The sequence below is a fragment of the Geotrypetes seraphini genome, chromosome 8, assembly GCF_902459505.1.
Source record: "Geotrypetes seraphini chromosome 8, aGeoSer1.1, whole genome shotgun sequence".
Classification (NCBI taxonomy): domain Eukaryota; kingdom Metazoa; phylum Chordata; class Amphibia; order Gymnophiona; family Dermophiidae; genus Geotrypetes; species Geotrypetes seraphini.
This window is the reverse complement of record NC_047091.1, coordinates 53228780-53256259: the sequence shown is the minus strand read 5'-3', so window position 1 is coordinate 53256259 and position 27480 is coordinate 53228780. Positions and strand designations below refer to the sequence as shown.

General features: G+C 41.2%; 1 protein-coding gene across 1 annotated transcript in view; it reads right to left on the bottom strand.

The window, feature by feature from the left end:
* Positions 1 to 27480, bottom strand: part of SIPA1L3 (signal induced proliferation associated 1 like 3) — a 485058-nt gene that overhangs the window by 235379 nt on the left and 222199 nt on the right. The window contains 1 exon segment of the mRNA XM_033954455.1: positions 1377 to 1441. The gene's annotated coding sequence lies outside the window, so the exon portion shown is untranslated.

The window sequence follows — 27480 nt, the reverse complement described above, 5'->3', positions numbered from 1 at the left end:
TCCTGCCTGTTTGCAGCACTTGAGACCTGAACTCCTACATCTCGGACCTAATGTGGCTTAATAATTAAAAGCCAGATTTGAAAAATGAGCTGAAAACCAAAATAACCCAAATCACAAACAAGTGATCAAAAACCACTAGAATTACCCACAGATGAATACCTCATAGAATCAGCTGCCTTGCTTCTGTCCTCCTTCTTAAATCCTATGCAAATCAGTGTTACAACCTCACCAAATGGTAGTTTTGTTCCAGATCAATTGTATCTTGCTTCAATATTGGCCTCGAAAGCTTAAGCTTTGGACAATACAAACCTAATACATAAAGACTGCTTAGTTCCATAGAGCTTATAACCACTGAATCCTTTAACATTTCCAATAGTTACAGTGGGGTCTTCCTAATCTTTAATCTAGAAATGCCACTGAACTCTAAGATAAGTGATACTAGAGCAGTGTTTTTCAACCTTTTTACACCTATGGACCGGCAGAAATAAAATAATTATTCTGTGGACCGGCATCAATCCGTGGACTGGCATGGGCCAGACCCCGCCCATCTCTACCCAATCTCCATCCCAGACCCCGCTCTCATAATAGTACTAATTGTAACACTATTTTTTCCATTCATTTTTCACAGATACACAATATAATCTTTTTAACAACACACAATGGTTAACCACAAAATTAAACTACACAAAGCACACTGACAGCAGATGTAAATTCTCAAAATTGACATAATTCAATCACTAAATTCAAAAATAAAATAATTTCCCCCTACCTTTGTTGTCTCCCTCCCTCCATGCTATGCCTTACCTTCTGGCCTGCTCCCGCCTGGCCATTTTATGCCGCCCCCGGTGTTATCTTCAGGCCGGCTCCCTCTTCCTCACTGATGCAGTGCACAAAGCTGCGGGCAGCAGCTCTTTGCACGTCCCGTGCCTCATCTGGAAGCCTTCCCTCTGATGTTGCAATGTCAGCGAGAAGGCTTCTGGTTCAGGCACAGGACGCGCATAGGAGCCACTGCCTGTGGCTTTGTGCACTGAATCAGTGAGGAAGAGGTTGCTGGCTTGAAGATAACACCTCATCGATCGCACCGTGGACTGGCGGTTGAAGAATACTATTTTGGGCCTGATGCATGTGCTGGCCCTGTGGACCGGCAGGAAATTTCTGTGGACCGGCACCAGTCCACGGACCTGTGGTTGAAGAACAGTGTAATAGAGGATCACTAAAAGTAAGTAATAACTGATCTCTATAAAAGTGGTTTCAAAGTTCAGAAGAGTAAACAGAGCAGCTTATATAATCTACCTGGGTTGTGGTTTATCTTGAAATTGGATCATAAAGGCATAACTGAAAAGCATTTCATATAGTGAGTTCTAGAAATCACATACCTTGCTGATGTTAGAAAAGGAATGGCATCCCAAGAATTTCAAACATTAATAACCACTGAGTACACCTGGAAGAATTAAAAAAAATATATGTTTAATGTAATTTTTTTTAACACTAGGTACAGTGACTTCAACAGTACAGAAAATATATTTAAGCCTTTGATGGAGCCTATGGACACTCACTATCACCCCTAACCCCCACCCCCCGGATACTCCCTCACAATGTCAGAACCACCTTAAATTCCATAGCCTTCTTAAGGGGGAAGCAACACTGGAGGAGTGGAGCCAGTGAAGCAGCTGCCAGGAAGTATAAAAGGCAGGGCCAGAATTGTCTGGCTATGTCATTGAAGGCTCACCTTCAACCCTCGCTCAGAGTACTACAGAGCCTTACAGAAAACGGAAAATATAGTGGTAGTCCAACAAAAGCCATCAACCTAGTTTCCATTTTTTTGTTCGTATTTGTCTTTATTAATCTACCTGAGCTAACAATTACCACACTACGAAGAATAGACTGGGGATTTTAAATGTAAAAGTATTGGATCCCTAGGAAAAATAAAGTGAATTTTATTTAAGAGGTTCCTTAGGGAATTTCACAGACTAAAGGATGAAGTGATTCCACCAATGCAAAAGGACTATCTTCCATTTCTTTGGAAGCTAGAAGGCCAGTGAGATCTGGTTCTGCATCTCGAATTCTTCTGGCTGATTTAAATCTGACTTCTTAGAATTATGGGGTCCTTTTATTAAGGCACGTTAAATGCTAAGGCAGCCATATTCTATGGGCTCCTCAGCATGCACTAAATCGGTTAACGCACCTTAATAAAAGGACCTCTATATATCAAGAAGAGGTCCAAGACAGAGCAACTTTATCATACTCAAAATCCAAAGGTCACCAGCAAAGTTTTTGTATTGCACCTTTACTTGCATTTGATCAAGTACAATTTATGGACCAGAGAATATGGATGCCCCCCCTTGTTTCTAAACAGACTCAGGAAAGATGAGGCTTTCCTGTCAACATGTCACTTTTTCCTTTTTCCTACAACTTCCTATAAAGTGTATTATTAAAGTTTGTGGTCAGTCTTACAGTTTTTGGGATCATGGATAATTTTAGAATGTTTCTAGATTCTAAATAATTTAGGTATTTCTGTCCAAGTTATTAGCTGATCTATATATCCATTGTTAGACATATTCTGTCTATGCTAATATTTTCTTTATTTGGAAAATCTCCCCTCCTTTTTAGATCTCCTCATTTGGGGCTTTTTGATACAAGTATTGTATGAGGATTGACTTTTTTCTGTTTTCTTCATGATTGTGTCCGTTTATGTTCTTTATTTATAATTATTTTTCATAGAAAACACATACAATTTGTCTTAATATGGTCAAATATTTAACAGTTTCATACATATGAACATAATGAGGACAGTTTTCAAAAACTATTTATACAGGTAAATGAGCTATTTGATAACTGCCCCGTTTTTTTTAAGAACTGTAAGGGGTCAAACCTGCACGAAGAACTTCTGCTGCATTGTCTCACCTTAAATCAAAAGCTGCAGGCAAAGAAATACTGACATCTCTCAATCTGCACCACTCCTTATATTGGTGCTCACTGGAACAGTTCAGCTTCTCTGCCTCTATTTGTTGGCATAGGCATATAGGTCTAGAAAGATTCAGTAAATGATGCCCAAATTTGGGTGGGTTAAAAAAGAAAAATAAAAAAAATAAATCTACGAGGAGTGCTAGTCTCTAAAACAGCACTCTGAGTTGCACTTAGCACTGGGATCCATGACCAACTTTGGCTGCGAGGATTTATGTCAACATAACATAACGTAAATTTTTATTTATATATCACATAAGCCTTGCAGTTCTAAGTGGTTTCCAAAAGAGGAAAAACTGAGCAATGTCAGTGAGCTACAATAAGACTTGGGAAGGAGATAGCAGCGGCGTTACAAAGGTGGTTGACAGTTTTGAATTTACAAAGAGGTAGAAAGATTAGTGACAAGGGGCTGCCATATATAACTTGGCCACAGCGGTAAACTAAGGTTCAGAGGTGGGCAGATGAGCCTTACAAAGGCTATGTGAGCTATGCCATAAGTGACAAGCTAGGTTAGCATTTGAGGTAGCTTCCGAGAGTATCTAAGAAGGTCTTCTGAATTTCAGGAAAAGGTATGCTTTTAGGAGCTTCCTAAAGTGCATGTAGGAGGTAGATGTTTTCATCGGTTGGCTCAGTTCCGGGTCTTTGGTGGCAGCTTGGTAAGGTAGCAGTCTGTTGAGGAATCTTTTTTGAGTGCAGCCTTTGATTAAAGGGAAGATGAAGAATGATTGATGACATGTGAATTGACCAGGTCCGGCAAATATGAATTGATTAGTGAGGTAGTTAGGTAATAGAGGCATCCAAATTTGAACTCGACCTTCAATTGTCAGCCAATGCAGTTTTTGAGAAAACGGAGTTATATTGTCGAGTTTTTTTTAGGTTGAAGATTAACCCAACAGCAGTATTTTGGATGACACTTGTTTCCGGAAGTGTTTGCGTAGTCCTGCTAGGTAAACAATGTTGCAATAGTCAAGGACGCTTAACCTATTCCTATCGTAATGCATTTTACGTTACGCTGGTTCCAATCGTAATTATTTTCGCAAAGTTTTGTATTATTCACCGTTATCATTTACGGCTCTTGTAAACATAATGTAAATAAAGTCATAAGCCTGTAAATTCAAATATTTTGTCTTCCTGTCGTGTACTGTATGTCCCATGCCATGGGACATGCGATAGCAATGACATTTTTTTGGAATGTCCCGTCAGCCGGGACACACGATAGGAAAAGGTCAAGACTAGTGTCTGGTCTAGGAGTTGGAATGGTGCCAGTTCAAAGTATTTCCTTATGGACTTTAATTTCTACAGAGTGTTGAAGACTTTACGTAAGACATTATCTACTTGGGCTGGTAGAACCTGGTAGAAATCCTAGCACATTCTATAATACTGAGTGAATGGTTAGTGAACGCTCCAACCCACCTATGCCCCTCCCATGGCCACAGCTCTTTTCAGTTGTGAGCTAAAGATCCGGACTGCGGATCTTTATAAAATAGTGCTTGGCAAGACGCATGCAAATCCTAATTAGAGCCAACACTCAATTGCTGCTAGTTACTCAATTAACAGGAGGGCACAATTTTGGACACCATATATAGAACCCAGGAGTTAACCCTCTGGTCTCTGGACTAGCCTAGCAATATGAGAATTTTTTTCTGTTGCTGCTGTTGATCTACATTGTAAAACACTTAGTTATTTGTAAAGACAGAAATGCCTGTTTGGTGCTATGCACCAGTAGCACTACAAAACCAAACCGGAGCCCTGCAAAAACACACATTCACACTCGAATCACTAAACAACAGGTCAGCCCAACCGAAACCTTAAGTGTACAGAACACAAAATAACAGCTGCTGTACTCACACAACGCCGGAACCCGCTTTGCACACAGCCACAGCCAAAAGATGCACAAGCTGCTTGAAAGTGCCGGTAAATACCAGTTGGTCAGCACAAACGGGGCAGAATGTAGTACCTGGGGGGGGTCTCCCTTTTTTTTTTTTTTTTTTAACAATGAAGAGAAAGAAGAAAAAAGTTGAAGAGCCACCCAGACCCTCTATCAATGGAGGGAGGGTGAGGCAGGGACCTGGGGGGGGGCCCAGGTATAACCCCTAAAGCCGGCACCGTTCAGCCGGACATCCCTGTCTCACTGAAGAGAAAACCTCAACAGGAGAAAATAAAGTTCCAGTCACAGCCAGAATCCAGGAGCTACTTGAATAGCGACCGTCCCCCTGCTCGGAGATAGAGCATACTGAAGATGCAGGAGGCATGCCAGCCAATAGGACTACCTGTTAATCAGTTTCTCTATCTCCCCCTGCTGGTAGATGTGTGCTATCCCACTAGTCTCTGGATTCATCTGCTGCTGTTGCTAAAGAAAATGAATAGGTTTGGTTCCAGGGAACTAAGATAACCAGGCAGGAGAAATGACTGCTACTGACCTCTCTTGCTATTATCCATCAGAGCAAATAAGAAAAGTATGTAAAGGTTATACAGTGTATGGAATTATCTACATTAGCTGATCATAAAAAAAAGCTCAAAACAGTTCTGTCTGCCACAAAGCAAGTATGTCTTAGCAAAAACCAGTATTTTCTCTCCTGACTTAGAGTGGAGATACTATTACAGACAAGCAGAATCTTTTATAAGAAAACCAATTTACATTGACAAGACCATAAATAAGAATCATCATGTTCGTCCCCAGGCTATGGTACAAAATCCATAAAGCTGTTTTATAAGTCATGAATGACCTTGAAGCACACAGTATGCTAGAAGGAATAAAAAGTGCACTTCCATATAGCAAGAAGATAAACAGCTGGCTCACCAAACACCAGAAATAAAGAAAAGCACACTTTCTAATTTGAGAGGAGGATGAGGGAAGTCTGGCATCCCCCATTCTATAAAGCAATGTATATATAAAATTACTGTCTCAACATATTAACAGTAAGTATTAATTTGGGGATTATCTAGAAAGATTGTATATTATGCTAATTAAAAACCACTTTGGTGGAGAAAAAAAGTTTAAAATGTTGCATAGTTCAGCTAAAGCCACCATATCTGTTAATGTGTTTGATAAGAGTTAGTTTTAAGTGGTATATGACACCCAGAGCCAGATGCACTTAAGTCTCTGATCGTCCAATGATCATTGCTAAACCACTTTGACTGGTTTTAGCAACCAATTAAATTTGCTAACCCTAACAGCTCACCACATGGTTTTCCATGTGGTCGTACATCCTCCGATTCAGGCACGTAAATGAGGTCCTTAATTTTAAAACCAGCCATCCAATCGATGGCCTAAACTTGCATGCCAAAATTGTATCCTATGGACACAGATGTTAAGCCAATAAAAAAAAATGCCATGCCCCCCACCCCAATGACTTTGGTACCAAAAAATTGGCAGGAGGGATGCCCACTCCCTCCTGTTGCCCTGATCTCCCACACCAGCAAGATCATCCTTAGGTGCTTGGGCAACATCCTTGATCAAAAACTTCCTGTTGCCCAAACTGGATTCCGTAAGGGCAGAGGGACCCATGATCATATCGAAAACTTGAGGTGGATCATAGAAAAGGCAAGGGAGTACCAGAAGCAGCTCTACCTGTGCTTCATTGATTATACCAAGACTTTTGACTGTATTGAGTATGACAAGCTTTGGTAAGAAGGGCCAAAAGAGACTGAGGAAAAAATAGCCAGGGAGGCAAAAAACTTCAAGTTGTTCTTTCGATATATTAAGGGGAAACGACCTGCGAAGGAAGCAGTGGGGCCATTGGATGACCATGGAATAAAGGGAGTTCTAAAGGAGGATGAAGCCATTGCCGAGGACGAAGCCATTGCCGAAAAACTGAACACATTTTTTGCGTCTGTATTTACCGAAGAGGATATACACTACATAAGCTATACTTAGGAAATGAGGATGGGAAACTGACAGGGTTGACGGTCAGTCTAGAAGAGGTATGCAGGCAGATTGAGAGGCTTAAAAATGATAAATCCCCGGGACCGGATGGCATCCATCCGAGAGTAATCAAGGAACTGAAAGGGACTATAGTTGAACTGCTTCAACTAATAGCCGATCTGTCGATCAAATCAGCAAGGATTCCAGAAGACTAGAAAGTGGCGAATGTCACGCCGATCTTCAGGAAAGGTTCGAGGGGAGATCCGGGAAACTACAGACCGGTGAATCTGACCTCGGTAATGGTAAAAATGGTAGAGACGCTGATAAAGGACCTCATCATTGATCACCTTGAAGTACACGGTCTGATGAGGACCAGCCAGCATGGTTTCAGCAAAGGCAAATCTTGTTTGACGAACTTGCTACACTTCTTCGAGGGATTTAACAGGTAGATAGACAAGGGCGACCCAGTCGACATTGTATATCTGGATTTTCAGAAGGTGTTTGACAAGGTCCCGCATGAATGACTGCTTTGAAAAATTGCGAGCCATGGAATCAAGAGTTAAATACTCATGTGGATTAAAAACTGGTTGGCAAATAGAAAACAGAGAGTGGGGGTAAATGGACAATACTCGGACTGGAAAAGTGTCATGAGTGGAGTGCCGCAGGGTTCGGTGCTTGGACCCGTGCTCTTTAACATATTTATAAATGACCTGGAAATTGGTACGATGAGCAAAGTGATTAAATTTGCAGACGATGCAAAGTTATTCAGAGTAGTGAAGACGCAGAAGGATTGCGAAGACCTGCAACGCGACAAGCATGCTCGAGAAATGGGCAGCAACATGGCAAATGAGGTTTAATGTGGATAAGTATAAGGTGATGCATGTTGGTAAAAAAAATCTTATACACGAATACAGGATGTCTGGTGCAGTACTCGGAGTGACCCCCCAGGAAAGAGACTTGGGAGTACTTGTTGACAAGTCGATGAAGCCGTCCGCGCAATGCGCGGCTGCTGCGAAAAGGGCGAACAGAATGCTAGGAATGATTAAGAAGGGGATCACGAACAGATCAGAGAAGGTTATCATGTCGCTGTAAAGGGCCATGGTACACCCTCACCTGGAATACTGTGTCCAGTACTAGTCGCCGAACTTGAAGGAGGACATGGTACTACTCGAATAGGTCCAGAGAAGAGCGACTAAAATGATTAAAGGGCTGGAGAAGTTGCCGTACAGTGAGAGATTAGAGAAACCTGGCCTCTTCTCCCTTGAAAAGACGAGAATGAGACAGGACATGATCGAAACATTTAAGATAATGAAGGGAATAGACTTAGTAGATAGACAGGTTGTTCACCCTCTCCAAGGTAGAGAGAACGAGAGGGCACTCTCTAAAGCTAAAAGGGAATAGATTCCGTACAAATGTTAAGGAAGTTCTTCTTCACCCAGAGAGTGGTAGAAAACTGGAATGCTCTTCTGGAGGCTGTTATAGGGGAAAACACCCTCCAGGGATTCAAGATAAAGTTAGACAAGTTCCTGCTGAACCAGAATGTACGCAGGTAAGGCTAGTCTCAGTTAGGGCACTGGTCTTTGACCTAAGGGCCGCCGCGTGAGCGAACTGCAGGGCACGATGAACCACTGGTCTGACCCAGCAGCGGCAATTCTTATGTTATTATGTTCTTGGAAAGCATTGAGTGAGGTAGGAATGCCAGTGCACCTGATCAGATTAATCAGATCGCTTTAATATTGATCAAGAAGCTACAGTGCGAATTAGGTATGGAGAGACAGAATGGTTCAATATCAGAAAGGGTACAAGACAAGGATGCATCTTCTCTCCTTTTCTTTCAACCTCTATGCAGGATGGTTTGAGCGCTGGAGTGAAACTAGGCGGAAGAACCATCAATAATGTGAGATACACAGATGATACTACACTGCTGGCAGAGAGTGAGGCCCTCAAGAAGTTGATCCTGAAGCTGAAAGAAGAAAGCGAGATAATGGTACTTTACCTGAACATCAAGAAGACCAAAATCATGACTACCACCAACAAGAAAGTCCACATAAAGATCAACAATGAAGAAATAGAAATGGTTGACAGCTTCATTTTCCTTGGGTCCCTCACTGATCACAGTGGCAATATTGACAGCAGAGATCAAGAGTCAATTAGCACTGGGGCATGCAGCCATGGTGAGAATGGACCAAATATGGAAGTTTAAGAATGTCTCAGTCACCTTCAAACAAAGACTGATTACTGCCATTGTGCTCTCAATCACAACATATAGCTATGAGACATGGACACTCACAAAAGCAGATAGAAGAAAAATTGACACCATCGGGCTATGGTGCTAAAGACTTCTACGAATCCCATGGACAGCTAGGATCACCAACAAAGATGTTCTTGATCATATAAACCCAGAGTTGTCCCTGGAAGGCAAGATTACCAGACAGAAACTGACCTATTTTGGACATGTGATGAGGGCAACTTCACTAGAAAAGGAGGTGCTACTCGGAATGGTCAGTGGTAAAAAAAAGCAGGGGAGACCAAAGGCCCATTGGATGGATTATCATCAAGAATGACACAGGAATGAACATCAAGCAATTGAAAGAAGCCGTGGAAAACAGGAAAGCATGGCGAGGACTGGCCCACAAAGTATTCAAGGGTCAGACACGACTGAATGGGTAGTAGTAGTAGCAGCAGCAGCAGTGTAGTATAGGGGAATTAAGGCCTGAGGACTCCATCCCTATCAGTTTTGAGGCAAAACGAGGCATTTTGAAGTTGGAGAAATTAGGGGGGGGGGGAAGAAACAAAGAAATCAGGAAATCCAAGATCTTTGCTATGGCAGCATTTTAGTGGACAAAAATGGCTTAAAAACACTTCAGGGCTGAGCAAAAACTTCAAAATTAGGATTTTAGAGGAGGAGGCGGACCAAATACCTAACTGCAAAAACAGTTAAAACAATTTTCAAGACCCCCCCCCAGCCCATAATTTTTCCCTTAGGCTATCACAGCCTGTACTCACAGGCCATGTGCCAGGAAAATGGTGATGCAGTCTGCTTCAGCTCCTTTAAAGTGTAGCTGTATCTGGAGGGGTTCTCTGCCTCAAACAGCCAGTCAGCTGCCATATCGGACCGCAGTCAGATTAATCCTCTGCCCTCCCCCCACCTCCCCGGCTGCAATGGATACAGAAAAAGAGGGGGAGGTGAAGCTACAGCCGACACCCTGAGCACCCCGAAGGTTGCTGTTGATGCCTAACTGCCTGTGCTCATGCTCCTAACAAACTCAAAAGAGTAGCAAGTGCTAAGGGACCGGAACCCTGAGCTCCACAAATTTTCAAGCAGGTTGGCTGTACAGGCCCCCAAAAGATACATCTGGCCAGCTGCAGACTTAAATGGCTGCTCCTCTTCAAGCAAGCAAAACAATCCCTTGAAGCAGCGTAAAAAAAAAACCCCAAAACCACGCAAACAGACCAAGAACTGAAAAAGGAACTGCAAAACAATGAATAGAGTAGATCAGACAGACACTTTCATGTTCGCCTGCATAAGGAAGAACTGAAGGGAGCAGCAGACAAGAAGAAGGAGGAGGAATTGAAAAGCTGTAGTATGCTTATGAACACAGATGGGTAACTCTACGGTTCAGTATACTATCCCTATTGAACTGGAGTATAAAAGGCTACTGATTAGATTAGACATTAGGGATATTTTGAAAACCCAACAGGCTAGGGGTCCCCCAAGACAGGTTTAAGAACCACTGATAGAGAATAAAATATATATATATATATATATATATATATAGTAAAACCTTGGATTTCAAGTAACTTGATTTGCAAGTATTTTGCAAGACACGCAAAACAATGTATTAATTTTTAACTTGATATACTAGCAAAGTCTTGCAATACAAGTACATATGGTATATATGTCACATCATCACAATTGAGCCGATGGTTCTTCTCTCTCTGACACTGCAAAAGTGTAGCGACTATTCTAAACAAGCAAAGTCTTGCAATACAAGTACATATGGTATACATGTCACATCATCACAATTGAGCCGATGGTTCTTCTCTCTCTGACACTGCAAAAGTGTAGCGACTATTCTAAACAAGCAAAGTCTTGCAATACAAGTACATATGGTATACATGTGTCACATCATCACAACTGAGCCAATGGTTCTTCTTTCTCTCTGATGTGCAGGAGTGTAGTGACCGTTCTAAATGAGCGAGGTCTTACATTACAAGTACGTATTGTATTAAAGTTTCTGGGTTGTGGAACGAATCATAACTTTAATAATAATAATAATAATAACTTTATTCTTCTATACCGCCACTTCTAGGCGGTTTACAATCAAGAGAGCTGAACATTCAGCGAAACACAATATGCAGATATACATATGAACTACAGATAGCATAGACTTTAAGAAATCAAGAGTATAGAAATACAATTTGCTTAGCAAGAGTATAAGATGTACATTTTGGTAGGTAGTGTCCGAGCGGACCTGCTTGGAATAAGCCGCATGTTTTAGAAAATAACAACGAAAAATAACGATATTATAAAGATAATAGATTATATGTATCACAGTTTCGTGAGATTCAGGTGGATTGAGGAGGGGGGGGAAGGTAGTGGGTGGAGGGAAGAGGTAAGGGGGGATAAAAGGTAGGGGTAGGGGTAGAAGGGACCATTTTTGGGGAGAGAGGGGAAAGTTTCCATTATTTCTTATGGTTAAATTTGCTTTGATAATATGAGTGTTTTGGATTACAAGCATGCTTCTGGAATGAATTATGCTCGCAAACCAAGGTTTTACTGTAATTCTGTTTTGCTCTATGGTGTGCCCCACCTAGAGTACTGTCTGCATCTAAAAAAACATATAGCAGAATTAAAAAACATACAGACAAGGGCCACCAAAATGTTTAAGGGCATGAAACAACTTAGTCTCTCTTCTTCAAGATGAAAAGCCTTATCATATCTTCCGTCAGCTATGAAATCCTGAGAGAAGTGGAATGGGTAAATGTATTTTTAAAAAAAAAAAGTAAACGATTGGTTTGCAAAGACTAGGGGACATTCCATGAAGTTACTAAGTAGCATATTTAAAGCTAATCTGAGAAAATATTTGTTCACTCAATGCATACTTAAGCTCTCTGGAACTTGTTGCCAAATAACGTGGTGAAAACTTGTTAGTATAGCCGACTTCATAAAGATTTGGACAAATTCCTGGAGAATAAGTAGCACAAGATCTTCATGTTTTTGGGGATCTTGCCAGATACTTGTGACCTAGATTGGTCACTGTTGGTAACAAAATACTGGGCTAGATGTACATTTGGTATGCCCAGTATGGCAATGGTTATGTTCAAACTGCCGCCAAAAAAAATAATAATAAATTAAATTAAATAAATAAATCACTTAAAACTGCTTTTCTTTCATTGCTCAGATCTCTCAGGCCCTGATGTTCAAAAGCCTTCTATGCGGGTAAGACTCATTAAACCAGTCTTATGTGGCACAGAAACTCAGCCTCATGGCAGGGGAGGTATTCTACTGATCCTCAGTAGCAGCCACAGAAAACAGTATGCAAATGCATTACAAAGAGCTCATTAGAAATGAGTTCTCCTTGTGATGCACAAAAGGCAACTCCCTCCTTTTATGGGGCAAAATTTTCTAGCTGTTATGCATGTGTTGTGTGAATGTATGTCCCGTGCTTATGCGCATGACATACACGCACACACAACAGCTGGCTCATTTTTTACCTTTTTTTAAACCAAACTGTTACGCCCCTGCCCATGGCTCTGCTGTCATGCTCAGCTGATCACAGGCAGGGAACAAGAGCTGTGCTTACCGATTTGCTCTTCAGAGCAGGCACAGGCAAAGTTCCTCCTCTGCGGCTGCTCCACACAAATAATATGCTGTATAATTTGCATGCTACTGAACTGAAGTCAATTAAAATCGCTCCCAACCCAGTATTTTTTACTGGGTTGCTGGAGCTTTGAGTATCCCGCACTCAGTAACTTAGAAATGTCTAATGAACCAGTACTGTGGTATGTTGTTGATAAAGAATCATTGAGGAGTTCATGTAGTGCTCTTGAAAAAAAAGAAAATATCAAATTGCATTATCTTAACAGACTCAATTGTTAAAATAAGATCTGGAATGAACAGAGCAACAAAGATGTGCAACATCATAGCAATATTTATAGCAAAAAAAGGGGGATTATTCAGATGATCGAAAAGAACAATTCTAATAATAAATTTTTTGAAACTAATTTAAACGTTATGATAACAAATAAACTGTTTCTTTATTAATTCCTAATATTCACTATTTTATGTATCTCAATTAGTGTGCCTTTTATTCCCTCTCTGAGTGATTAAACTTGTGGTAGACATATCATAAATTATACAGACATCAGTCTTCAGAACCTCTTATGATATACATCATTCCAAGTTCCTGTCTTGTATATTATTATAATCATTTATGTCCACCACCTCCTACCAATCTCTATTAAATACCTATTAAATCTTTATTTCTTTATTTATAATCCTTTATTTTTAAATTTATAATGCCTATAAATATTTTCTTTAAGAAACATTATGAATCATATGAAAAAACTTCTAATTCTAATTGAAAGGCAACACTTATCTTGAGATTCGGTGGATCCTGCCACCATCAACGTTGATGTTTTAAAGACTCCCAATGCCCTTTCCTTTTTTTATGCATTTCAACCCTAAACGGGCCTTCCTCGGGGGATAATAAATATAAGCTGCCTCCCATTTAAAGCTGAACTCTTCAACTGGGTTTCCTTATGCCTGATCACTGGCCACTTTCCGACAGAACTCGGCCACATCCTTGTTTCTCCAATTATTAAAAAACCCAAGGAACCTACCTCTTCGGCTACCAACTACAGACCCATTGCCAATATACCACTCTTCCAAAAAATAATGGAAAGTCTAGTTACTCATGACCTCATGAATTACCTAGAAAAGTTCAACTTTCTTCATGACTCCCAGTCTGGCTTCTGCACAAATCATAGTACAGAAACAGTCTTAGCCTCTCTGACTAATTACCTCCTCCATTTATTTTCAGTGGGAAAAAGTGCCCTGATACTCCAGCTCGACCTAAGCAGTGCTTTTGACCTGGTAGACCATGACATTTTACTCAGATGCCTTGACTCCATTGGCATCTCTGGACAGGTACTAAATTGGTTCACTGGCTTCCTAAAAAACCGCACTTACCAAGTTCACTTTAAGGGAACCTTCTCCCAGTCCTGGCACAATTCCTGCGGAGTACCTCAAGGTTCCCCTCTATCCCCATCTCTATTCAATGTCTACATGGCTTCGTTGGGTCATGTTATCTGACCTAAAACTGAAATCATATATATACGCAGATGACATCACTATTATCATTCCCATAACCTCTCTTACTCAAGATACTGAACAATTCACCTCCTCCGTCCTCACCAAGATAGAACAATGGACCACACTATTCAAATTAAAACTGAACACAGAAAAAAACAAAATTTTCCTGGCTAGTCCCACCAACATGCTAACAAATACTTCCTTGAAATTAAACGGGTTAGACTACCCAATTAACCCCACCATCAAAATCCTTGGAGTCATCCTTGACCGCTGCCTGACTTTCGAAGTCATACCAATGCTCAGGTTACATAAGAACATAAGAAATGCCTGCACCGGATCAGACCTGGGGTCCATCCAGTCTGGTGGTCCGCACATGCGGAGGCTCAGCCAGGCGTACCTGGGCGAATACCTTAATCATTTGTATCCCTCAATGTGTCCTGCAAGAAGATGTGCGTCCAATTTTACCTTAAATCCTAAAATGGTGGTTTCCTCCACCACATCTTCTGGGAGAGAGTTCCAGGCGTTTGACATTTGTCATGGCCGTGACCCCTCTCAGCTTCAGTCCATGACCTCTTGTCCGAGTCACATTTGACAAAGTGAATAATGCTGTTTCTTGCTCTCCATCCTTTCCCCTTGTCGGTGAGTGAGCTTGCTCCATTTTGTCGATTCCTTTTAATATTTTAAAAGTCTCTATTAGATCCCCTCTCAGTCTTCTCTTCTCAAGGGTGAATAATCCCAGATTTCTGAGGCGTTCTTGGTAGCTCAAGTTCTCCATATCTTTTACTAGCTTCGTCACTCGCCTCTGCACCCTCTCCAGCAGTGTTATATCCTTCTTCAGGTACGGAGACCAGTGATGGACACAGTATTTCAAGTGTGGTCTGACCATTGCTTTATAAAGCAGCATTATGACCTCTTTCGATCTACTCGTGATTCCCTTCTTTATCATGCCCAACATCCTGTTAGCCTTCTTTGCCACCGCGCACTGAGCCGACGGCTTCAGATTCCTGTCTATCAGTACCCCCAGGTCCCTTCCCTGTTCGCTCTTCCCCAATGTTATACTTAGCAGTTTATACTCATGCTCCTTGTTTTTCCTGCCCAGGTGCATCACTTTGCATTTTTCTACATTAAAACTCATCTGCCTATTTTCTGCCCATCTCTTAAGTTGGTTCAAATCTCTCTGGAGTTCCTCGTTGTCTTTTTGTGATCTGATTGCCCGGCAAAGCTTTGTGTCATCTGCAAACTTGGTGACGAGACTGGTTGTTTCTTCATCCAGGTCATTTACAAAGATATTGAATAAGACAGGCCCAAGAACCGAGCCCTGAGGCACGCTGCTAGTTACTTGCTTCCAGTCCGAGTACTTCCCATTTATGTTTTGGTACCCTCTGGAAACTTCGCACCATCAAACACTATTTCGACTGCTGGTCCAATCACTAATCTTAAGCATCCTGGACTACTGCAATATTATATACCTAGGATCCTTTAAAAAGATCAAACGCCTAAGAATCATTCAGAATGCTGCAGTGCGCCTCATCTACAACCTCAAAATATCAGATAGTGTAAGCTCTTATTATAAAAAATTACACTGGCTGCCGATGGAGGCAAGGATCATCTTCAAATTTGCTTGCCTTTGCTTCAAAACCTTAACAGGCTCATCTTCAATCTACCTATCGGATAACTTTGAACGTTCAGGCCTCACCCGCACTCGTAATACCCACCTGTTTACCTTCCCATCCCTAAAGGGCTGTGTCTACAAGAGGTTCCTAGATAGATCCCTGGCATTCCAAACAGGCAAATGGAATAAATGTCTTACCACTTTCATCTCTAGCTCACCCTCCTACCAAACTTTCAGGAAATCAATCAAATCTTATCTCTTTGACAAATTCCTCTGACTCCTCCCCCCCCTTTTAACCCTGCCTTGTATCTCCAACATACCTCCGGATTCTCTGACCACTCCCTACTCGCTAAGCTATGCTGATTGACTTATTTGTAACATCACTGTATATGTACAGTCTCTTATTCTGTTAACCGCTCTGAACTGTTATGGTACTGCGGTATACAAAAATAAAGTTATTATTATTAGTAATAGTAGTACTTATATAAACTGACTTCAATCTCCAGTGTATGTGCATTTAGCTCAATTTGAGTCGCGGCTGACAAACAGGTGGTATGACTTTGACATTGGTGACGTATTACTCAAAATTCTTCATAACAGGGAGACACATTTTCCACACGAAAGAAAGCGATGTAGAAAATGTTTCTCCCTGTTATGAAGAATTTTGAGTGATACGTCATTGGTAGGAGGTGGTAGACATAAATGATTATAATAATATACAAGACAGGAACTTGGAATGATATATATTATAAGAGGTTCTGAAGACTGATGTCTGTATAATTTATGATATATCCACCACAAGTTTAATCACTCAGAGAGGGAATAAAAAGCACACTAATTGAGATACATAAAATAGTGAATATTAGGAATTAACAAACAGTTTATTTATTATCATAATGTTTAATTAGTTTCAAAAAATTTATTATTACAATTGTTCTTTTTTAGAATCTGAATAATCCCCCTTTTTTGCTATAAATATTCTGATACATGGGGTTGATGTTTTAAGGCTTTATTCTGTAATATCAACACCATAGCAATGACAGGACAGACAAGAAATGAGGAGGACCAGAGAAGGTTGAGCAAATGACTACGGTAATCCCCCCCAAAATACAGCTCTTCCCCACAAAGATACTGTCCATAAGTTGATCCATTATGTTTCTAGTCAAGAAAAGTTTCACAAAAAAAGTAGCTTCTCGAAGAAGATAGTTTCCATAAAATCTAGAATATATTTAACTGCAACTTGCATGCAGCACAAAGGCAGCCTGATTGTACTGTTAAAGATTCTGATACCAAGACACTCGGCAGAGGCTCAGCTCTGAAAAGGAATCAACTTTGTAGGAAAACTGAATTTGACTTGGGTTCTAACATGATTGCTTTCAATTAGCATGTAGAGGTGTAGGAAAGATATGCTTGAAATAAAAAAAAAAACTTTAGAAACCTACAAAATGAGAATTAATAGCCTCGTTTGTTTAGGGAAGGCAGGTGTTTATGGAGGCTTCATTCATTGATGGAAGAGTGAATTAATTAATGACAGGTAACCCTAAGCCTCAGACATCAGAATGTAAAATTTAAGCATGGTTGGTCATTATATCCTTTCCCATATAGAATCCAGTCTTTTGTATTACAAAATATACAGGCATAAACCATGCAAGTCAATTTGAATAATTTTATTTGGAAGAGCAGAAAAACAAAACTGAATTTTATTTTTATGATTCACATTTCAATACTATTACTTAAGAAAAGTCAGCCAATGAAGACCAATGTGTCTTCACCCTTGTCCAGGCTCAGTAGAATCTTTGCTTGCAGCGGGCAAGTCTAATGGTAGCCCCAATGACTATCACAAAGAGTTTAAGGAGCAACACAAGAAAAACATTTTTTTGTAATGTAATGTAATGTAATGTAATGTAATGTAATGTAATTTATTTCTTATATACCGCTACATCCGTTAGGTTCTAAGCGGTTTACAGAAAATATACATTAAGATTAGAAATAAGAAAGGTACTTGAAAAATTCCCTTACTGTCCCGAAGGCTCACAATCTAACTAAAGTACCTGGAGGGTAATAGAGAAGTGAAAAGTAGAGTTAGAGGAAAAATAAAAATAAAATAAACATTTTAACAAGACAGCATTGATCTAAATACTTTGGAAGGTAGAAGAGAGGAGAGAAAGGAATAGAAGCAGAATGGGTCAGCGTCAGTGATGAAGTGGAGCAAGTAAGTTTAGGAGGAGCGATTGACGTATCCAGAAAGGGCTTCTTCTGGCCGACAGTCCCAGGATGCCTATGTCTCCTCCCCTGCGATGTTCTCCCATCCATGCATTTTAATGGAAAATGTGGAAGAAGCACTGAACCTTTACAAGTTGGGTGATAGCAATTAAAAGTCTAAAAGCAGAAAGCAAGACCTAGTGCAATGTGTTTAAATATTCATAGCACTATATACACCCATTCAAAGGAAGATTAGATACTTACCTCGATAATTATTAGGTAAAGTGTGAGCCTATCAGGACAGATAGGGAAAAATGCTTGAGTACCTGAATATAAACTACTTAGGCTATAAGTGGTATATAAACATACATAAATATATAATCAATCTTTCTGGTAAATATGCACATCATAATTAAACCTATGGGCAGTCAATCCCTCATGTATAGAGAGCCTCATTTACATTTTTTTCTGCTCCACCTCCCATTCTTCTAGGCTGTCCTTCAATTCCTCAGTTCATATCAAAGCAGATGGTCAGTCCTAGAGAGAAAACCTAACAGGGAAGAGTACAGGAAATCTCCCCAAGAAACAGGTCTATTCTGCTCATATCCCATGAACCATTTATAATGAGGTAGAACGAACAAGCCACATACCCAAATGCATCCTGCACTAAGTCTTGGGGCTCTGCACGATACCCCCTGGATTTATTGAAATAGCAGTGGCCTCCCTTATCCTTGTCATTACCGGAGAAAAGAAATAAACAAAATATCCAGGACTACCAGCATGTGTGAGTCAGTAAGCAGGTTACTGAATATCTGACAGGGCAGGCTTCAAGAATGATATGCCTATTTAGCAGAAAGAAGATTATCGAGGTTAAGTACCTAATCTTCCCTTCTAGTGCAACAGGCACATCATTCTTGAACCTATGAGACCGTATCAAAGCAGTCCCCCTTAATCTAGGGTGTAATTGACAAGCTTGCTGAAAATACTGAAGATCTGAAGGAAATATCCTATTTAGCAATCACATCCACCCTATAAAACTTTGTAAAAATATGGAGAGAGGACCATGTGACCACTGTGCAAATTTCTTCAGGGAAAACTGCACTAGACTGCCCAGAAGAAAGCCACACTTCTAGTGGAATATACCTTTAAGGATACAGGTCACTTCCCGCTTCCAATATAGGCTGAAGAAATGGTGAAATCAGTTAGCTTAGCGGGGTTTAAAAAAGGTTTTGATAATTTCCTAAAAGTGAAGTCTATATGCCATTATTGGGGAAATCCACTGCTTATTCCTAGAATAAGCAGCATAAAATCTGTTTTACTACTTGGGATCTAGCTAGGTGCTTGGGAAATCTGTAGCTAGGTACTTGGAACCTGGGTTGGCCACTGTTGGAAACAGGATACTGGGCTTGATGGACTTTCGGTATGTCCTAGTATGGCAATTCTTATGTTGAAATATTTGCATTTGAAACTAGTCAGCCCCTGTGGGTAGCACTCGCCAGCACAGAGATGATCCAACAGTCAAAATTCATTTGTCACTTCCAGAACAAAGTAACACTCTATGAACATCCAGCAATTTCAGGACTTTGCAACTCTTCTTGGATCCCTAAAGTGTGAAGGTAGGCAACCGCACTTCCTGGTTAATGTGAGAACAGGAGACTTCTTTCAGCAAGAGAGAGGGGACTCGTACGCAGTATTACCCCAGACTACAACATTCTGAGAAAGGGTTCTCTGCAAGATAACACCTGCATTTCAGATGACACCCATTGGGCTGATGTGACTGCCACTAAAAACACAGTGTTTAACTATCGGGTTCATCTGGGATGCCTTTTGCAAGCGCTCATACATAGCTCTAGTGAGAGCCTGTGGAACGAGATTAAGACTAAACATTAGAAAAGGTTGATGCATTGGGAGGATGCAGTTGTAATGCTTCCTTTAGAAATCTGAGCGACCTCTGGGTGAGAGGCCAAGGTTCTCCTATGAACCTGAGGTCTGAAGTACTAGAGGTCTGCTATCTGTGCTTTGAGGGATTCAACCGCCAGGCTTTTTTTTCTGTTAAGCCCCTCTTGCAGGAATGCTATATCAAGGAGATCGGAGCCATGACCGGATCAGGTTTATTTAAAAATTTGATATACCGCCTTATTAAAAATTCAAAGTGGCTTTACATAATATAAAAACAAAGTATACTAAGAATGTACATTAAAAACAAATTACAAACAATGCTGCAAACAATCAAAAGTACTGACAAACATTAACTTACCGATACAAGATGGAGAAGGGCAGAAATACAATTTGTATAAAGAGAAAGAGAGGGGAAGAGGGATCAAGACAAAAGGAAGGGGAACAAAGTATAAAAAGTCTAGAATAATGTAAAATAAGCTAAAATGATTGAAAGATGGCAAGGAACAGATTTCCATTACCTTCCTTAAAAGGACTATTCATATGCATCTTTAAAAAGAAAAGCCTTCAAGTTACTTTTAAATTTATCAAGGGATGTCATTTTTCTTATATAATTTGGTGCTGAATTCCAGATGGTAGGGGCCGTGACAGAAAAAATGCTAGTGAGCATAGTGTTAATGTATCTTAAAGAGGGGATGGATAGCAAGTTTTGATTAGATGAACACAATGTACGATGGGGGGTATAGGGGATCAATAGCCTGTTAATGAAATCAGGTTGGCTGGAAGTTTTGGTCTTGTAAATTAGCAACATTATTTTATAGGAAATTCGATGATCTATAGGAAGCCAGTGAGCATTGATCAAAAGAGGTGTGACATGATCGTATTTACGTGCTTTTGAAATAATTTTAATGGCAGTGTTTTGAATAATTTGAAGATGTTTTATTTCTTTCTTAGTGATTCTTTTGTATAGTGCATTACTGTAATCCAAGCATGAAATAACGAGCGAGTGAATAAGAATATTTAATGCTGATTTATCTAATAGGGTGGCAAGAGATCTAATCATTTGAAGACAGTAAAAACATTTCTTAACTGATCCAAAATGGCCGCAGACTGATCAGGCTGTGAAGCATGGCTCGGAGTAATCTATATTAAAATTGTTTGAAGTTATTGATTTACCTCTTGGGACGATGCCGAAACAGAGAGGGAAAAGTTCTGCTGGGGCCTCGCGGGGCTCCTCTTCGTCCGGGTTTGGCACTATAGAAGAACTCCTGTGCCGGATGCAAGCCACCTCTCAGCCAGCTTTGGAGACGCTCCCGCTGGAGATCCCGCGAGTGAGCGGACCCGCAGCGTTCTCCTTGGGACTGGATACTACACTGAGCCCCGACGTTAGGGCTCCGCCCCCACGCCCTCGGAGCACCAGCTCGTCGCAGATGGAGCAGCCTGAAGGGAATCAGTCGCTGCAAGTCTTGGAGGCTGGGAAAATCGTAGAAGGTAGAGCTGAACTGGATACCCTATCTTCAGAGGGTACTCCAGAATTGGGCTCTGAAGTGGAGATGCAGCATGGGGGCGAGAAGACCCAGGAGAACGGCAGGAACAGAAGGCAAGGAAATGGAGGGGTTCCTTTGTCTACACTTTGCTTACCTCCGGTTCAAAAACCCCAGGAGATAACTTTAGAAGCTATTTGGGACCTTGTGGTTACTCTGCCTACATTAATTAATCCTCATTTTCAGTATTTTGAAGATAAAATGAAAGCTCAAGGGACAGAGATAAAAATTTTCAAACAGAAATGTTAGATTCCAAGACTTCTTTAATGAATATCAACCAAGAAATTAATACTTTTAAAAAGACTCATGAAGTATTGATAAAGGACAACACAAATTTGCGAAGAAAATTAGAGTCGTTAGAAAATTCATCACGAGCAAATAATATTAGGTTGATTAATTTCCCTAGGAGTGCCTTGTACACTCCAAGGGAATTGTTGAAGAGATATTTTCTTGAAGTATTGGAAATTACAGAGGAGTTATTACCTCCTATATCTCAAGTTTATTATTTACCGGGAAAACAGCAAGTTCAGCAGCAAGCTATTGCTCCTGATATGAATGTAACTGCCTTACTTGAACTATCTGATACAGAGCCAGTTACACCTGCTACATTACTATTGATGGTGGCTATGGCCCCAGATAAAAATTGGCTTATGAAAAATTTATTTAAACATATGCAGAAAGAATTCCTAGGTTTAAAAGTACAAATGTATCCAGATTTAGCTAGGGACACCCAAAGACGTCGAAAGGAATTTCTTTTATTAAAACCTGGGGTTATTGCATTGGCGGCGACCTTTTTTCTACGTTACCCATGTAAATGTGTGGTTCATTTTTCCTCACAGAAATATGTCTTTTTTGAACCATTCCAGTTGACTGCTTTCCTTTCATTGTCGCGACTGGAGAAAGATAAAGTTGCTAGCCCTAAATAGAATTATATAGAGGTGACCATTCCAACTAGATATCAGCCCGACCAGTCATGTTATCCTGTTTATGAACTTTCCTTTTTCTTTTGACTAGTCCACTATCTACATTTTTGGATCCCATATATTGGGGACTAGAGCAATTATGGTCAAAATTTTCTTAAGTATATTGTATTCTTTTGTGTATTGATATGATCCCATATGCTATCTGTACAAGTCTATACTTGAAATGTAATTATGAAAATGATAAATAAAATAAAAAAAACTAAAACATTTCTTAACTACTGAACTTATTTGTTCATGGAAAGAGAGTTTTCCATTGAAAGCAACACCGAGGAGTTTAATGGAAGTGACTATCTGAACAGAGACTGATTTTATTGTTATGGGACAGGGAAGGGTAAGACCTTCCTTGACTGGGAAAATCATAACTTTGGTTTTGCCGATGTTGAGAGCTAGCATATTTGTGCTTAACCAATGGCTGATTTGTTCCAGTTTCCTATTAATAGACGAGATATCTGCAGGGTTGTCCAGATCGACAGGGTGAGTGAGTTGAATATCAACTGCATAGGCGAAGATAGAGAACCCAATGGATTGCCCTAATGTAATAAGAGGAGCGAGGACGCTATTAAACAGCATAGGGGAAAGAATGGAACCTTGTGGGATCCCATAGTCGTTAGAGAAAGTGTCAGAGGTAGAACCATTGAACTGGACTATCGAAGAACGATCTATAAATATGATTTAAACCAGTCTAACACTTGATCAGAGATCCCTATGTTGCAAAGCCTATGGATTAACAATTAATGATCTATAGTATCGAAGGCTGATGATAAATCCAATGAAATAAGTAGAACTGATTTATGATGATCTATTGGTAAATGATGTTAGTGGTTAACCCTATCAAGGATAATTCAGCTGAATGGTGTTTACGGAAACCTGTCTGATTAGGGTGAAGGACATTTGTTTGTTTAATTAAATCAGAAAGTTGATTAAAGACAATTTTTTCTGTAAGTTTAGCCAGAAATGGAATATTGGAAATAGGACGGTAATTAGATATCTCTGCTATACTGACTTTGTTGTCTTTAATAATGGGAAAGACGACTGATTCTTTCCATTGTTTAGGAACGGTGCTTGTAGTGAGACTAGTTTTGATAAAACTGAGTATTTGAGGGCCAAATATTGAAAAGTAACGCTTGAGAATAAGAGGGGGAATGGTTTTGGCAGAGGAACCCCTACTATTCAGAGTATTGATGGTTTGTTGTATCTCTAATAATGAGGGAATCCTGAACCGAGAACATTTTGAACTCCATGTATTTGATGAAGTGAAATTTAAGGAAGATAAGCTGTCAAAATGTGAATGGGCTGAAGTCTGAATCGATGATCTAATTTTTAAAATTTTCCCTAAGAAAAATTCAGCCAAAGATTGGGCTGATGGTAACTGAGAGACATTGGGTTTATCGTGTTGTTTTGTAGTCAGAAAACAGACATAAGAACATAAGCAGTGCCTCCGCCGGGTCAGACCATAGGTCCATCCTGCCCGGCAGTCCGCTCCCGCGGCGGCCCGAACAGGTCACGGCCTGTCTGAGTCACCAGAAGGGGCCCCCTTGCCACCTTGGTTTCCCATTGAGTTCTATCTTCCCATCGAAGTCCTAACCCTCCGGTCTTGCACATGCACGACCAGAGCAGGCCGCGACCCCTGGTTAGCTTTCTATACCTGTGTTACATCTCAGCACCTCTCTCAGTATCCCACGATCCCCCTATCCCTCAGGAATCCGTCCAATCCCTGTTTGAATCCTTGTACCGTACTCTGCCTGATCACTTCCTCCGGTAGCGCATTCCAAGTGTCCACGACCCTTTGGGTGAAAAAAAACTTCCTTGCATTTGTTCTGAACCTATCTCCCTTCAGTTTCTCCGAATGCCCCCTCGTGCCTGTTGACCCCTTCAGCCTGAAGAATCTGTCCCTATCCACCCTCTCTATGCCCCTCATGATCTTGAAGGTCTCTATCATATCTCCCCTGAGCCTCCTTTTTTCCAGAGAGAAGAGCCCCAGCCTATCCAACCTCTCGGCGTACGGGCAGTGTTCCAGCCCTCTTACCAGCTTCGTTGCTCTCCTTTGGACTCTCTCAAGTACCGCCATGTCCTTCTTGAGGTACGGCGACCAATATTGAACACAGTATTCCAGATGTGGACGCACCATCGCTCGATACAATGGCATGATGACTTCCCGCGTCCTGGTTGTTATGCCCCTCTTTATGATGCCCAGCATTCTGTTGGCTTTTTTCGAGGCTGCTGCGCACTGTGCAGATGGCTTCAGTGATGCATCCACCAGCACACCCAAGTCTCTCTCAAGACTGCTGTCTCCCAACATTGCCCCCCCCAATTTGTAGTTGAACAACGGGTTCTTTTTCCCTATATGCATGACCTTGCATTTTTCCACGTTAAAGCTCATTTGCCATTTGTTTGCCCAGTCTTCCAGCTTGTCCAGGTCCCTTTGCAGGTCCTCACACTCCTCCCTGGACCTAACTCTGCCGCACAGTTTGGTATCGTCTGCAAATTTTATAACCTCGCACTTTGCCTCCTTTTCCAGGTCATTGATAAATATGTTGAAGAGTAACGGCCCCAGCACCGATCCCTGTGGCACACCGCTCGTGACTCCCCGCCAGTCAGAGTATTGTCCCTTTACTCCGACCCTCTGCAGTCTACCCGACAACCAGTGCTCGATCCATCTGTGCACATCCCCTCCCACCCCGTGGTTCCACAGCTTCCTAAGCAGCCTTTCATGTGGCACCTTGTCGAAAGCCTTTTGAAAATCAAGGTAAATGATGTCTATAGGTTCCCCATTGTCCACCCGACTGCTTATTCCCTCAAAGAAGTACAGAAGGTTCGTTAAGCATGACCTTCCCTTACAGAATCCATGCTGGCTTGTTCTCAATAGGCCATGTCTCTCGATGTGCTCGCAAATACCGTCCTTGATCATAGCTTCCACCATCTTCCCTATAATTGAAGTCAGGCTTACCGGCCTGTAGTTCCCGGGGTCACCCCTCGATCCCTTCTTGAAGATAGGTGTGACATTCGCCAATTTCCAGTCCTCTGGTACCTCTCCAGTTTTCAAGGATAGGTTGCAAACATGCTGGATTGTGCCCGCTATTTCTTGTCTTAGTTCTTTCAGAACCCTTGGGTGGATCCCGTCCGGGCCCGGCGATTTGCCGCATTTTAACCTGTCTATCTGCTTGAGGACATCCTCCTTACTTACCTCTATGTGTTCTAATTTTTCAGCCTGTTCCCCACTCATGAGCTCCTCTGAGTCCGGTATATTAGATGTGTCTTCTCTTGTGAAAATCCGACAATCTTGAAGAGTGTTGCAGAGTTTTTAGCCATGAATATTTTTAGAGTAATAATTGGATTTTGCCTCAATTATTTTAGTTTTATAGAAAATTGTATGTTCCTTGTAAAGATTGAAGTTATTTAAAGATTTGTCACGCGGGAAGGCAACAACAGGAACGTGACAATAATGGGAGACTTTAACTACCCCTGGATAAACTGGAATTTTGGAAACTCGAACTGTGCGAGGGAAACAGAATTCTTAGAGTCTGTGAGGGACTGCTTTATGGATCAGCTTGTCAAGGAACCAACAAGAGGTAATGCCACTCTTGTCCTAATCCTCAACGGAATAGGGGGACCGGCAAAAGAAGTGGAAGTAGTAGGACCACTAGGAAACAGCGATCACAACATGATTCAGTACAAATTAGGAGTAGGTACAGCAAAAGGGAAGAGAACCATAGTGACAACGTTCAACTTTAAGAAAGGGAACTATGATGCTATGAGAGCAATGGTAAGGAAAAAACTCAGAAATAGCTCAAGGAGAGGAGAAACTGTAGAGCAAGCCTGGTCTCTATTCAAGGACACAGTGCAAGAAGCACAACATACGTACATCCCCAGATTTAGAAAAGGGTGCAAAAAAAACTGAACAAAAGACCCTGCATGGATAAACAATGAGGTGAAGAAAGTGATAGGAGACAAGAAAAATTCATTCCGGAAATGGAAAAAGGACCAAACTGGGGAAAACTGGAAGGAACACAGAAAACGCCAAAGAGAATGTCATCAAGTGGTTAGGAGAGCGAAAAGAGAATACGAAGAGAGGTTGGCCAGGGAGGCAAAAAACTTCAAATCGTTCTTCAGATATGTTAAAGGGAAGCAACCGGCGAGGGAGGAAGTAGGACCGTTGGATGATGGAGACAAAAAAAGGGAGTAATAAAGGAGCAAGAAGAGGTAGCCGACAGGTTAAACAAATTCTTCTCGTCAGTCTTCACAAGCGAGGACACATCCACTGTACCAGAACCCGACGTGATCTTCCATGGTGATCAAGAAGAAAAACTGTCAACAATAGAGGTGAGCCATGAGGATGTCCTTCAGCAGATAGATAGATTGAAAGCGACAAATCACCAGGCCCGGACGGAATCCACCCTAGGGTACTAAAGGAATTAAGAAATGAGATAGCGGGAATACTCCAACGAGTTTGCAACCTATCCTTGAAAACTGGGGAGATCCTGGAGGACTGGAAGATAGCAAATGTTACACCTATCTTTAAAAAGGGGTCACGAGGAGACCCGGGAAACTACAGGCCGGTAAGTTTGACATCGGTTCCGGGCAAGATGGTAGAAGCACTGATAAAGGACAGCATCTGTGAGCACATCGAAAAACATGGGCTGATGAAAGCGAGCCAACATGGCTTCTGCAAAGGAAGATCGTGCCAAACAAATTTACTGCACTTCTTTGAGGGGGTAAACAGCCAGTTGGACAAAGGGGAACCCATAGACATCATTTACCTCGACTTCCAAACGGCCTTTGACAAGGTACCCCATGAGCGGCTACTTAGGAAGCTGTGGAACCACGGGGTGGAAGAGGACGTACACAGATGGGTCAAACACTGGTTGGCAGGCAGAAGACAGAGGGTTGGAGTGAAGGGTCACTACTCGGGCTGGAGGAAGGTCACAAGCGGAGATCCACAAGGGTCTGTACTGGGACCGCTGCTGTTTAATGTATTTATTAATGACCTGGAAATGGGGACGAAATTTGAAGTTATAAAATTTGCGGATGACACTAAACTCTGTAGAAGGGTTAGAACTACGGAAGAGTGTGAGGACCTACAAAGGGACCTAAAAAAA